This window comes from Mixophyes fleayi, chromosome 6, assembly GCF_038048845.1.
Source record: "Mixophyes fleayi isolate aMixFle1 chromosome 6, aMixFle1.hap1, whole genome shotgun sequence".
In the NCBI taxonomy this organism is placed as follows: Eukaryota; Metazoa; Chordata; class Amphibia; order Anura; family Limnodynastidae; genus Mixophyes; species Mixophyes fleayi.
In genome coordinates this window covers 168,624,087-168,636,606 of record NC_134407.1, presented here as the reverse complement: position 1 = coordinate 168,636,606, position 12,520 = coordinate 168,624,087, and the positions used below count along the sequence as shown (strand labels likewise).

Below are 12,520 nucleotides of genomic sequence, written 5' to 3'. Positions count from 1 at the left end.
TAGGATTCTAAGAGAAAGTAGTGTCTTACTAAAGGAAGATGAAAAGAACAGATATGTAAATGTATCAAGCTGAGAGTTTTCTGGTGGGTTTGAAAAAACAATCTGATTCTAGCTATCATTTATTTAGTACATTCTACAAAATGAAAGTAAGAATCTGATAGGTTGCTGTAGGCAACATCTCCACTTTTCAAACCCGCCGGAAAACTCTCAGCTTCATACATTTACCCCCTAATGTGAGACCCGTTTGCTTTGCTGTTTTGTAGGGTTATCTGTCAGGTTAGAGCTGTGTATAGTAAAACCAAATAAAACTTCTCATATGAGACAACAGGATAGGAACCAATAAAATAATAGTAATAATTCAACCACAAACTAAATTCACAAAAAATAAAATCACTGTGAAACTATGGTTAACAATTTTACAGCTAACCAAATGGTATGTCTATATACACTCACCTATATAATGTAACCTAATCTGATTATATATACATACAGTATATATACATACAATATATCTATATTAACCAATTGGATGCTCTCTGTGCTGTATGGGGTTCACTAGGATGGTCTCTATAGCAGCCACTAGGGTGCTCTCTGTATTGTATATCAGTCACTGGATGATCTCTGTATTATATGGCAGCCACTGGGATGATTTCTGTATTGCAAATTGGTCACTAAGGTTCTCTCTGTATTCTATGACGTTCACTAGGATGGTGTGTGCCCTGACTAGAATAAGGTCACCAAATACTAGTCAAGACTTATGTAGCATCATAGCAACCTAGTGCCGTTTAGAAACATCAAGTAAACAGATTGTTGATGCTAGGGTTTAAAAGATTTAATCAATGTGTTATTTTATCTGTGAAAGCTACCCCTGCCCTGTGAATAGGTGCAAAGGGCATTGGGAGGGTGGAGGGCGTAGACCAAAATAAGAATTATTTATCTTATGGTGGCAAGGCTTCATGCAGCAGCAAGGACTCCCTAGACTCAACTACTATCACTTCAGTGCTGACCATGGAAAGTCTATACTGCTGGATAAATCTGCACCACTCACATAACCAATGCATGTACTCCACCTACTGGTGTACTCCACTGCACCCTACATCTCCAACCTCATCTCTATTCACTCTCCATCCCACCCTCTGCACTCTGCCAATGACTGTCTCCTCTCTTCCCCCCTGGTTACCTCCTCCCACGCATGTATCCAAGACTTCTCCTGCGCTGCACCTCTCCACTGGAACCAGCTCCCCTGCACCATCAGAACATCCCCCAATTTGTCCAGCTTCGAACGGGCTTTAAAAACCCACCTTTTCTTAAAAGCCTTCCAGTCTTTCACTTAACTACCCTCCTTCCAGTCTCCCAATTAACTACCCTCCTTGTCGTTCTCCTCTACCGCCGCTCTTCCCCCTTCCCCGTCTCAACCTCCGTTCTCCCACTTTCCTCCCCTCACCCTGGTGTCTCTGTCTGTCCACCCCTCCCCTTAGATTGCATGCTCCTCCGAGCAGGGCCACCTCTCCTCCAGTTCTCCACCACCTTTAACTCTGCTCTCCAGCTACTTAGCCTCCTCCTTGAGGTCCTTCTGCCCTTCGAACCTTCTTTCTACTCTCTTTACCCCTCTGGGGCTCTCACTTGTCATCTGCACCCTACCTTTTGGGCTCAGTCTTTTAACGTATGCAGACTATCCTTTTCCCCCAGCCTCTCTAGCTGTACTTTGAGCTTCCTGAGTTACTGTGCTTCTTGTTATCTGTACCGTGCTGTCTTACCCTGTAACCCTGTACTGTGATACTGTCTGTCCCTGTACGGCACTACGGATACTTTGTGGCGCCCTATAAATAAAAATTAATAATAAAATAATAATAATGCTACATAGTTGCCTACTCTTCGGGAATGTCAAGAAGACTCCTGAATTTCTGGGAGTCCTCCAGGACTCCCGGGAGAGCAGGGCAACTTACCGGGTCCTAGACACAATAATTTAATGGCGGGGATGGGGCTTATGGCACAAATCACGTGTCATTGTGTCCCCATCTCCTACCATAGTAAGCTAGAAAACTGATGATATGTGTTTAGAGGGTGGGGCCACATTCAGAATGTTTTTATCAGAACCACTTCAAATTCCCAGTCTATCCCTGTCTGTACTGGATGCTGGATAGAACAAAGCAAAATCAAGAAGACTCTGGGTTTTTTAACATTGAGGCGACAGCCAATTGATTCAGCACAATTGTAAATAATTATACTTTATCAATCTAAAACCTTCTTGCATTTGATCTGCTATGGCTTTCTCTAATGCTTTCCCCTAGTGCCTATTCCTCCATTTTTTATGTGTACACGTTAGCATGCCAGACTCATGCTAACTATATACAGCCCAACTCCTACCACATGCAGAGCCCCATGCAGTTATATATCCACCATATACAGTGAATTGACCACAGCATACTGTACAGTAAACTAGAACAGCATAATACATAGTAACCTAGAAAGTGATTAATGTGCAATTTTTTTTACCTTTATAGAATATTTACATGGAGCTTTTTATTGAATGTTATAGCTGTAGATAACATTGCTGGGCAATAGGCAACCTGGCTGCCACATTTGGCCTTTGGCATGGGCTACAGCAGTCATCTTGACCAGAAGAATTATTTTTTCTTTTCCCTGGTTAACCTGATTATGCAATGATTTGTGAGGCAGAGAGGAAAAGGAAAGAGCCTTTCCCCATGACATGAAATGATGATGCATTTTGAATATCTTAAAAAATATGCCTGTAAGAACTACTCCTGCTCCTGTGATTACCTGGATCTCTCCTGAACTCTCCCGGTACCTGCACTCTGTAGCCCTCACTGCCTTTTCTTGTGTTTAGTTTCACCATACCACCTATCCATTTATTTAATTTAATCTATTTATTTTATTTATTCCACCTTCATTTTATTCCACCTTTATTTTATTGTTCCCCACTGTACATTGTCTACATTGCTTAGATCGTGATTTCATTCTCCTCCACTTTACATTGTTTTATTGCTTTGCCTTCATTTACATTGTTTACATTGTCTACATTGGTTACACTGCTTTGTCTCCCCTTCTAATTTGCTCTGTTCCACTTCGGCTCCAAACTGCTGCCCTCCCCTCTGTGCTTCTCCCTCACACCTCCCCTGCTTCCTCTGGCTGTTCCCTTATTCCCCTGTCTCTCATCATGTCGCCTCGCTCCTTTCCTATACCCATCCTCTCCCCAAGCCCCCACCCCCGCCAAGGGCCCAAGTCTCTCTGTCCCATCTCTCACACACCCCCCCCCCCCCGCTCCCTCAACCCCGACAATCTCATCCTTATCTCCCCTTCTCCATCCCTCCATTTTTCCTGTGCCCTCTGGAACTCCAGGTCTGTCCGTAACAAACTGTCCTCCATTCACGACCTCTTCATCTCTAACTCTCTGAATCTTCTTGCCCTAACTGAAACCTGGCTCACTTCTTCTGATAATGCCTCCCCTGCCGCTCTCTCCTATGGGGGCCTCTCTTTCACTCACTCCACCAGACCAGACGAGCGTCCAGGAGGGGGAGTGGGCCTCCTCCTATCCCCTAACTGCACTTTTCGGGTCATACCCACTTTACCTTACCTCTCCTTCTCCTCCTTTGAAGTCCACTTCATTCGGCTCTTCTCCCCCATCCACCTCTGTGTCTCCGTCATCTACCACCCCCCTGGCCCTACCTCTCTTTTTCTTGACAAATTCGCGCCTGGCTCCCCCACTATCTTTCCTCTGACCTGCCCTCCATCATACTGGGTGACTTTAACATCCCTATTGACAACTGTTCTGACCCTGCCACCATCAAACTTCTCACTCTTTCCTTCTCCCTGGGCCTCACTCAGTGGACCTCCTCCCCTACCCACTGTCTTGGTCACTACCTCGACCTTGTCTTCTCTCACCTCTGTGATCTCTCTGCCTTCTCCAACTCTCCCTTCCCACTCTCCTCTCCACCATCTCCTCTCCTTCACTCTGTCTTCCTCCCCTGCTCCCACCTCGCCTAAAGCCACCCTCACCAGGCGCAACCTTCACGCCATCGACCCCATCTCCTTCTCCTCCTCTCTTGAAACTTTCCTATCACCCCTTCCCTCTCTGGCCTGCCCTGATCAGGCGTCCTCTCTCTACAACCTTTCTCTCACTACCGCCCTGGACACCGTTGCCCCGACCTCTTCTATCCGCCGTCGTCACCTTATTCCCCAACCCTGGCACTCGAAACTCACCCGCTCCCTCCAAAAGTGCCCTCGCACAGCTGAACGCCTCTGGAGGAAATCTCGGTCCCTGGCTGACTTCCTTCACTTCAAATTCATTCTCTCCCCTTTCTGCTCTGCCCTGTCCCTCACTAAACAATCCTTTTTTAAGTCCCTTATCTCTTCTCAGTCCTCCAATCCCCGCCGCCTCTTTGCCACATTCAGCTCACTCCTCTCCCACCCTCCCACTGTCCCGCCTTCCCTCTCTGCTTCTGACTTTGCCTCCTTTTTCTCTTCCAAAATTGAAGCCATCAAACGGAACATCTCCTCCCACCCCTCTCCCACCACCCTCAGCACTTCACCTCCAGCCATCAACCAGCTGTGGTCCTCCTTCATCCCCACATCAGGTGAAGAAGTTCGATCCCTTATTCTTTCCTCTCCACCCTCTACCTGTCCTCTTGATCCCATCCCCTCCCACCTCCTTCGCTCTCTCTCTCCTACTGCCTGCTCTTACCTCGCACACCTCTTCAACCTATCACTCTCCTCTGGCATTGTCCCATCCTCATTCAAACACGCTCTTATCTCCCCTATCCTCAAGAATCCCAATCTTGACCCCACCTCTCTTGCTAACTACCGCCCTATCTCTCTTCTCCCATATGCCTCCAAATTACTTGAGCGGATTGTCTGCAGCCGCCTCACCAGACACCTCTCTGACAACTCCTTCCTTGACCCCCTCCAATCCGGCTATCGTCCCCTCCACTCCACCGAAACAGCCCTGGCTAAAGTTACTAATGATCTCCTAATGATCTCCTATCAGCCAAATCCAAGGGTCACTACTCCATACTCATCCTCCTCGACCTCTCCGTGGCCTTCGACACCGTGGACCACCCCCTCCTGCTGCAAACTCTTCTCTCTCGGCCTCTCTGGCTCTGTCCATGCCTGGTTCACCTCATACCTTGCTAACCACTCCTTCTCTGTTTCCACGTCTGGTTCCTCATCCACCCCCTCCCCTCTCCCTGTTGGAGTCCCTCAGGGCTCTGTTCTTGGCCCTTTACTCTTCTTGCTCTACACTTCCTCCCTTGGGGCTCTCATCTCCTCGTTTGATCTTCAGTATGACCTATATGCTGATGATATTCAACTCTACATCTCTTCTCCTGATCTTTCCTCCTCCCTCCTCTCTCGTGCAACTGACTGCCTCTCAGCCATCTCCTCCTGGATGTCCTCACGCTTTCTTAAAATTAACATCTCCAAAACCGAACTCATTGTTTTCCCCCCACCCAGACTCCCTTCCCACCACGACCACTCTATCGTTGTTAACAACTCCACCATCTCCTCTGTCACTCAACTCCGTTGCCAACATCCAATCTCTAGCCCAAACCTGCCGCTTCCAACTCCGTAACATTGCCCACATTTGTCCCTTCCTCTCTCCACCAAAACTATCATCCATGCTCTCATCATCTCCCACCTCGACTACTGCAACCTCCTCCTTACTGGCCTCCCCTGCTCCCACCTCGCCCCCCTCCGCTCTATACTCAATGCGGCTGCAAGACTCATCTTCCTCTCACGCCGCTCCTCCTCTGCCTCACCTCTCTGTCTTGCCTTACCCTGGCTCCCCTTCCCCTACAGAATCCTTTTCAAGCTCCTCACCACCACTTACAAGGCTCTCTCCCAGTCTACTGCCCCTTATATCTCTAACCTCCTCTCCATTCACACTCCCGCCCGCTCCCTGCGCTCGGCCAATGATCACCGCCTCTCCTCCACACTGATAACCTCTTCCCACTCTCGAATCCAAAACTTCTCCCGTGCAGCCCCCCTTCACTGGAACGACCTCCCTCGCTCCATCCGTCTCTCTCCCAATCTGTGCTCCTTCAAGCGGGCCGGGCACTTAAAACTCACCTGTTCCTTAAGGCCTACCAACCATCCACTTATCCTCTCACCTCTTCTGTTTCTCCCTGGACCTTTTTTTTCTCTCCCCTATGCTTCACTGGCTCCCTTCTGTGCCTATTTTGTTTACCCTCCCTTAGGATGTAAGCTCATATGAGCAGGACCCCTCTTCCATCCTGTCTCCATACCTGTTCTTCCGCTCCATCTCTACTGTATCTGCCTGCCTGGAGTTTCTGGAGTACTGGTACTTTGTGTTTATTGTTCTGTACTGTTTTTACCCTGTATAGTCTACTGTTTGTACCGTGTACGGCGCTGCGGAAACCTTGTGGTGCCAAACAAATAAACGATAATAGTAATAATAAGTGCAGATAAAGGATCATGGCATAGTGATAAATTAACAGATGTAGTCTAGGTACCAGGGGTTCTGCACGTACACACACTAAAGATGTAAATCTGCCTTTGGTTTACCTGTTTTTTGGAAGCCATAGTAAACTAAACACTTTTATTCAAGAAAAATTGTGGCAGAATTCCACAGCACAACAGGCATCTTGGAGTTCTGGAGACACAATTTCAGAGTTCCAATATTCATTCGCCATTCCACACTCTATTTGTAAATTCACTATAATATTTGTTATAGTCTAAGAATAGAGCTAAGGTGACGGTCAATTCCACTCTGGGGTGCAGTTAGGGTAAGACTGAGAACACTTACAGACAATTTCCGACAGTGAAATGAGCCAAATTATGTGACCAAATGCAAACCAAGTGAATATTTCGCTGAACAGTTTTGTAATGTAGTGTAGTGAAAGAGGATTTTGGTTATCTTGTGTAAGTAAAATGGTTTTCTGATAGTTGCAGCTGAGGACATCTAGTGGATTTACAGTTTAACAAACTAGTTTAACAAGCATGGACTGGTATGTTCTATCATTTCGCAACAAAAAGACATTAAATATATCAAAGTCAGCTTTAAAGATTGTACATCTAATGCCTCATAAAGCTTAAGCGATTCTATTTATTTTTTAACAGTAAATGCATGATGTTTTTCATTTCATAACTGCCGCCATTAGGGTGTCAAATTCTGTAAATAGTAGAATGTAGGGCTTGCTGACTAACAATGGAATCAAGTCCAAAATTTGCAACTAGTCTGCTATTACCTTTTATCTATCTGGTGCAAGCAACACAATAAGTGTTATTTCAGAACATGCAAAATTGCAGTGTGGCTGCCCCTTTGACATCCATTTATGCACAACTGAATCCATTTTTATTTGCAGACAAAGAAGGTAGCTTCTACAGAGGTGCACCATTCAATGTGAGGAGTAGGGCTGATTGGGGGCTCTTATCTATGTAACAATTATAAAAGATTTAATTTTGTAGAACTGAATTATTTATGTAACAAACTCTAACACTGGTTCCATAACGGTGTTGATAAATAGTGCATACAACAAATTCTTCTCATCTTATCTCCTCGCAATGCCTGGACAGAGATCCTTCCACCAGAGATCGACTCAGGAGACCCCCTGCCCCGGCATCAAGCTGCACTTGATAACACTATACATAGACAACGGGTATATTTTGGAAACCACTAAGGTTTATTTATTGTTAAGGGTAGGAAAGATGGTCAAGGGGCAAAAAGGGATGAATTATAAAAGACTATGACAAACAATCTTGAATTGTGAAGTAATAATGGCAACAGTGTATGATTAACTTCCAATGGTGCAGACAGTGGTAAACAAGTAGGCTCACTTGCACAAACAGAGAAGCAGTGTAGGGTTGCATTTTGCAGGTAAAAAAATTGTGCCTTAATAAAAGCAAGTGTCAAATTTTGTACTTTCATGCATACGTCTCAACAGTTCTGTAATGTAGTGTAGTGAAAGAGGATTTTGGTTATCTTGTGTAAGTAAAATGGTTTTCTGATAGTTGTAGCTGAGGACATCTAGTCCCAATCTAGGCAGGGCAGACTCATCATCCTAATCAGGACCACTTTGTACTGCTGGTGGGAAATTTGGGAGGTATGTCTCTCCGTATGGCAGAGGTGAACTGGTGCTGTGTGCACTGGTGTGCACGGCAATGAATGGTGTTTGGTGGGGAGAAGAATACAGGGCAGCCAAGCACTTCAAAAGCACTAGGTTTGCACCAAAGAGTGTGGCCATGCCCCATCATGTCAAGATCATGCCCCCAGTCCTGATGCTGGATACTCAAATGTTGGGAGGTATGCATATATACAAGGTTAGTAAATAAGCCCTTGTTCATTAATGCATTTTTCCATTAATCTTTTTAATCCAAATGCATTAAAAATAGTAGACCCATATAAATATATTTGCCAAAACAAGTAGGCACTTGTAAGCTTTAGCTGCTAATTTCAATACAAATGTGGCCTCCTGTGGAGCAATCCAGTATAGTTTGCTTAAGCTGGGTACACACTACAAGGTTTTCGTCCAATAATCGGCTCAACCAGCCGACATACGACCGCTCGTTCAAAAGTCGGGTCAGTGTGTGTAGTGACATGATGGTCAAAAGTCTGCCCAAATGGATGATTGTCACCTCATTTGGTTGGTCGTACCATTAAATATTTTCGTTCCAATCTTGTTTCCGTTGTATAGTGTGTATAAACTTCCGACCGATCCACGTCAATCCTCCCATACTTCCTCGACCTGGGGGTATGTATGGTGTATGTAAATTGTTGATGTCTGTCCCAGTCCCACGTGGTGCGGTATCCGCACATCAGAGGCTTGTGTTTTGTATACATGTATATTGCACCTGTTTGGCTGCAGACCATTACACTTGTATAAAGCACGTGTGTTATTACCCTTTGCGTCTATGTTGTCAATGTATTCATATTTACCCTTTATAAACTTTAACCTTTATAAATTATTAAAGTTATAAAGTCATATTAACCTTTATTAACTAATATTTGTAAAATACCCAGAATAAACCACACAGTGTTCATGCAACAGTTTTATTGCAGGAAAAAAAGTACCAAAATTTTTGCAATACGACAAGTGAAGAAAATAGTATTGCACTTTAAAGGTGCTACTGGTTTGTGGCAGAATAGGTCTTGATGTCGCTTGGGTTTCTACTCCCTTTGATTTCTTTACCTACGAAACAAAGAAAAAAAAATGTTTACCATTAAACTTCTATATCTGTAATTTATATCCAACGACAGAAATACTCTCATTTTCTTACCTTGCACACTGCTCGAGATCAGTTTATGTTTTGGTCCCTGTGGTGCAATCGCCATAATAGCGGGCTTTACCTCCATATATTCTGGAAAACAGGCGCCATTTTGGTTATTATAACGGTACAGGTATATGCCCAAAGCGTTTAGCTGTCTATACATGTTCACTGAAATAACTTTGTGTCTAACTTTTTTTAGATATGTATCTTTTTCATTTTTTTCTTGTTTGATAACAGCTGTTACATTAGTGGTATCAGTGGTATCTAAACAGGCCTTCTCAGCATTAATTCTTCATTCTGACATAAAAAAAAATATGTTACAAATTAGGTGTTAGGCGTTTACATTGCTTCGTGTGACACTAGAATAAAATAAAGTCCTTCAAACAGGTACACTGCATGTGCTACTGACCTTTTTTAATGTCGTTGTCATCCTGGTCCAGTACTTTGACCATAATCTCCATCTTTCTTGGGCTCATTGGATTTGCTCTTTGCTCTTCTTGAGTATCTCCATCCCCCACCTTAACATTTTTTGGCCCTTCCAGCACCATCTCTGACACTTTCTCCTCAACCTTAACCCCCACTGACACTTTCTCACTCGCCATCTTCTCACGCTCCTCGGCGCCAGACAGGTTCCTCTGTCATTTTATACACTCAGACATGGGCGTTCGTTTCTGCTGTGGACCAATCAGCGATGATGCCCGCAGAGAATGGTGCATACCATTACATACGAAGGGTTTTATTATTAGGGAATAATCATTGCATTGCACTTTACCACTTAAATGGTTTTCTAAATTTTATGTATGTTACTAAACTTCTATTTTATATGAATGAATGAAGAGACAGTGTTGCCTTCTCTTTTTATGTGACTTTGGGTGTTAACTATAGTGAAAGCTCTGCCCCTTTAGGCTAATGTCTTTGGTATATCGTTACATGCCCTGCAAATGATGCTTTAGTGCAGTGATGGGCAAACTACGGCCCGCGGGCCAGATCCGGCCCACTTAGAGGTTCTATCCGGCACGCAAATATTTTAAAAAAATTCATTCAAATATGCATAAAATTATTAGGGCCGACCCTGTGTGTGAGGAGTAGGGCTGATTGGGGGCTCTTATCTATGTAACAATTATAAAAGATTTAATTTTGTAGAACTGAATTATTTATGTAACAAACTCTAACACTGGTTCCATAACGGTGTTGATAAATAGTGCATACAACAAATTCTTCTCATCTTATCTCCTCGCAATGCCTGGACAGAGATCCTTCCACCAGAGATCGACTCAGGAGACCCCCTGCCCCGGCATCAAGCTGCACTTGATAACACTATACATAGACAACGGGTATATTTTGGAAACCACTAAGGTTTATTTATTGTTAAGGGTAGGAAAGATGGTCAAGGGGCAAAAAGGGATGAATTATAAAAGACTATGACAAACAATCTTGAATTGTGAAGTAATAATGGCAACAGTGTATGATTAACTTCCAATGGTGCAGACAGTGGTAAACAAGTAGGCTCACTTGCACAAACAGAGAAGCAGTGTAGGGTTGCATTTTGCAGGTAAAAAAATTGTGCCTTAATAAAAGCAAGTGTCAAATTTTGTACTTTCATGCATACGTCTCAACAGTTCTGTAATGTAGTGTAGTGAAAGAGGATTTTGGTTATCTTGTGTAAGTAAAATGGTTTTCTGATAGTTGTAGCTGAGGACATCTAGTCCCAATCTAGGCAGGGCAGACTCATCATCCTAATCAGGACCACTTTGTACTGCTGGTGGGAAATTTGGGAGGTATGTCTCTCCGTATGGCAGAGGTGAACTGGTGCTGTGTGCACTGGTGTGCACGGCAATGAATGGTGTTTGGTGGGGAGAAGAATACAGGGCAGCCAAGCACTTCAAAAGCACTAGGTTTGCACCAAAGAGTGTGGCCATGCCCCATCATGTCAAGATCATGCCCCCAGTCCTGATGCTGGATACTCAAATGTTGGGAGGTATGCATATATACAAGGTTAGTAAATAAGCCCTTGTTCATTAATGCATTTTTCCATTAATCTTTTTAATCCAAATGCATTAAAAATAGTAGACCCATATAAATATATTTGCCAAAACAAGTAGGCACTTGTAAGCTTTAGCTGCTAATTTCAATACAAATGTGGCCTCCTGTGGAGCAATCCAGTATAGTTTGCTTAAGCTGGGTACACACTACAAGGTTTTCGTCCAATAATCGGCTCAACCAGCCGACATACGACCGCTCGTTCAAAAGTCGGGTCAGTGTGTGTAGTGACATGATGGTCAAAAGTCTGCCCAAATGGATGATTGTCACCTCATTTGGTTGGTCGTACCATTAAATATTTTCGTTCCAATCTTGTTTCCGTTGTATAGTGTGTATAAACTTCCGACCGATCCACGTCAATCCTCCCATACTTCCTCGACCTGGGGGTATGTATGGTGTATGTAAATTGTTGATGTCTGTCCCAGTCCCACGTGGTGCGGTATCCGCACATCAGAGGCTTGTGTTTTGTATACATGTATATTGCACCTGTTTGGCTGCAGACCATTACACTTGTATAAAGCACGTGTGTTATTACCCTTTGCGTCTATGTTGTCAATGTATTCATATTTACCCTTTATAAACTTTAACCTTTATAAATTATTAAAGTTATAAAGTCATATTAACCTTTATTAACTAATATTTGTAAAATACCCAGAATAAACCACACAGTGTTCATGCAACAGTTTTATTGCAGGAAAAAAAGTACCAAAATTTTTGCAATACGACAAGTGAAGAAAATAGTATTGCACTTTAAAGGTGCTACTGGTTTGTGGCAGAATAGGTCTTGATGTCGCTTGGGTTTCTACTCCCTTTGATTTCTTTACCTACGAAACAAAGAAAAAAAAATGTTTACCATTAAACTTCTATATCTGTAATTTATATCCAACGACAGAAATACTCTCATTTTCTTACCTTGCACACTGCTCGAGATCAGTTTATGTTTTGGTCCCTGTGGTGCAATCGCCATAATAGCGGGCTTTACCTCCATATATTCTGGAAAACAGGCGCCATTTTGGTTATTATAACGGTACAGGTATATGCCCAAAGCGTTTAGCTGTCTATACATGTTCACTGAAATAACTTTGTGTCTAACTTTTTTTAGATATGTATCTTTTTCATTTTTTTCTTGTTTGATAACAGCTGTTACATTAGTGGTATCAGTGGTATCTAAACAGGCCTTCTCAGCATTAATTCTTCATTCTGACATAAAAAAAAATATGTTACAAATTAGGTGTTA

The 12,520-nt window shown here is 43.5% G+C and overlaps 2 long non-coding RNA genes across 2 annotated transcripts; both read right to left on the bottom strand.

The window, feature by feature from the left end:
• Positions 1-9,023: 9,023 nt before the first annotated feature.
• On the bottom strand, positions 9,024-9,294 carry LOC142160474 (uncharacterized). The gene is made up of 2 exons (XR_012693237.1): positions 9,253-9,294; positions 9,024-9,164 (listed from the first exon to the last, which is right to left on the bottom strand). It is a non-coding gene; the product is annotated as an uncharacterized LOC142160474 (long non-coding RNA).
• A 2,672-nt stretch (positions 9,295-11,966) lies between these two features.
• On the bottom strand, positions 11,967-12,278 carry LOC142160473 (uncharacterized). Its single transcript, XR_012693236.1, has 2 exons — positions 12,196-12,278; positions 11,967-12,107 (listed from the first exon to the last, which is right to left on the bottom strand). It is a non-coding gene; the product is annotated as an uncharacterized LOC142160473 (long non-coding RNA).
• Between the last annotated feature and the right edge of the window lie 242 nt (positions 12,279-12,520).